At 43.4% G+C, this 2,608-nt stretch overlaps 1 pseudogene; it reads right to left on the bottom strand.

Moving 5' to 3' along the window:
- Positions 1-330: 330 nt before the first annotated feature.
- Positions 331-687, bottom strand: LOC110337027 (annotated as a pseudogene).
- Positions 688-2,608: the final 1,921 nt, after the last annotated feature.

Genomic DNA, 2,608 nt, shown 5'->3' with positions numbered 1-2,608 from the left:
GGGCTTCTGAGAAAGGGAATTGAAACCAAAACAATCATGGGATGTGACAGAGATTAACAATCATCAGATGTGACAAAGAGTGACAATCAAGAAGTCTAAAGCAAAGTGGGAATGGAGGGCAAACAAGGGGAAAGAAAGACGTACAGAGGCTGTACCTACCATTACCCCTCCTGCTGAGAGGGACTGGAGAAACAGTCTCCAACATTAAGTGCAGGTCCTGAGGAAAGGATGTGGAGTTTGAGCCTAAAGAAGGAACTGGATGTCAGGGAAGGAGCGAAGAAGCGCTACCTCTCTTCGTAGAATGGAACCCCCACCTCAGGTACAGCATCTTCACAGTCCATAGATGCTTTCATCACTGTAGGCAATGTACAGAAAGAAGTCTTCTTCGTGGTGTTCCTGGTACAGCTGACCCATCGTGTCGTGGCACTGGTGGGTGGAGTGACATTGTTGCCAAAGAAATCAAGGCATCTTCAGCACGAAGATGAATTCGCTTCCGGATCAAGAAGTAGAATTGACTAACTGTAAGATCAGAAGGCACCAGGTGTTCCTCTTTGTCCGGTCGCCTATCTGAGCTTTGGGAGCTTTTCCCACTATCACTGGGACCCAGTCTGGGTGTTTCTTTTGGATTTTCTCGCCCTCAGAGCAGTGCTTCTCAAATGGATGCTCTTCTTTGCACAGGAACTTCATTCTCCTGAGAGCCAGGCTGGACCAAGCTGGGCAGAGGGAACTTGGGGGTGGGGGTGGGGTTCTTTCTTTCTTAGCAGAGTTCACACCCTGTGTGATGTCTATGCCTTTCCATTTAACTTGAAGGCAAGAATAGAGAAGAATATCTATACTTAATTTTCTTTGTCTTGGCACGTATATTAGAAGCATGAAAGCTAACACTGAGGTTGACCACATGTGGGAGCATTTGGTGTTGGCATGCTTTTCTTATACATGCATATAACATATATAATTGCTGATTGGATTCATGGAGCTCCAACAGGGATCAGTTAATATGTGACTGGAGAATGAGCCATTAACATAAATATGAGCTTTGATAAAAGGTAATTTGGAAAGCTAGTCAGCAGCAGGACAAAATGAATCCGGTTCATCATCAAAGAGCAACGATTTAAGAGGCATTAATTCTAAGATGTGATAGCTCAAAAAAAAAAAAAAGTTTTCTCTAATGTTCACAACTGTCACCACCTTCCTCCGCCTTAACTCTGCTTCTCAGAGCTGATGAGAAAGGGGGACAAAGAAGAGCAAATGTCTTTAAATGTTCACTACTTTTTCTGAACAATTTAATAAAGCGTGAAAACTCACCATTTCATCTAGACCGAGTTGAGGAAATGCTCAAGAGTCAATGGGCAGAAGGGAGCACACGCCCAGCTGAAAGAAGTGCTGAGAGCCAGGTGGAAACAGCTTCACCCTGCCCGCACCCCAGCTTCCTAGAGTTAACAGAGTCTGGATCAGGTTGCATGTAGCAGATGCAGCAGCACTGCTGAGGCTACACTAAGGCTCAGTGCGAAATAACTCCTTAGGAATCTCATTTTTCATAGACACGAGGATAAGGGAGAAGGAAATAAGATCAAAGAGTTTTTACTCTAACCTGGAAAAAGGAATGCATCCCATACTGAGGAGAGTAAAGAATCTGCCCTATGTGTGGATTTTTTCCATGATCAAGAATGGTTTTTGGTGTGAGACTTGATTATATTACAGACTTGATTTCTGCCTGCAAACTCTATGTTTGTGATATGGCACAATATTTTATATTTTGGAGTAGAGGAGAAAGATGGTCACAGTGATTTCTTTCTTTGGTCTAGGAAGTCATTTCCAGATACCAAGGTTTTCCTTCTACATGCTGTCTAATCTCCTTCTGAAGTTCTTAAGTTCCTGGTCCAAGGTCACGCAGGGCTGTCTGTTTAACAGTTGTATTACAAGGAAATAGCACATAACTAGGCAGTATGTTCAGAGCAAATGCAGCCATGTAATGGGGTCCTGTGCAGAAGTCTATGGTGAAAGAGTAAGAAGAGAAAGTTGTAATAAAAAAGGAAAGAAGGAGAAAGGAGGGGGGTCTTCTCTGAAGGACAGACAGTCCATAGTAGTATGAAGAATGGAAAAGGGAAAACACTTGAATGAATGAGGATGTGGGTGGAGAAGGGAGGACCACTTTGGTGAGAACGAAGTTGAGAACAGATTTGGACTCCAAATTATAGAATGACTAGCAAACCTTTCTAAAAGAAGCCGTGTATGGCAAGGTTTAATTCCAGAAAGACTGCCTCAGTGTCATGAAGGGCACCAACTGGATAGTGAGGAGCTATGCAGGCCTTGCTTTGGGCATGAGAGGTGACCTATCTTCAGAGTGCCTGGGAATCCCCGCACTTAGCACCGTGATCATACAAAGTTCGTGGGGATCATTTAGGTAAAGAAGTTCCCTGACACTTTAAGGTCAGATCCAACAGCCTCAAAACACCAAGACACAGATTTGTTGGCAGCAAATGCTTAGTTGATGCTTAAATTTTCATGACTGGAAGGCTAAATATTTTATTAACAGGGAGCAATCTAGTGTGTGGGTAAAAGAATAAATATTTCCACATTAGGGTGTCGGTGCACGCTGTTTCCATGC

The sequence above is a fragment of the Mus pahari genome, chromosome 19, assembly GCF_900095145.1.
Source record: "Mus pahari chromosome 19, PAHARI_EIJ_v1.1, whole genome shotgun sequence".
Classification (NCBI taxonomy): Eukaryota; Metazoa; Chordata; class Mammalia; order Rodentia; family Muridae; genus Mus; species Mus pahari.
This window is presented reverse-complemented; position numbering and strand designations above follow the sequence as displayed.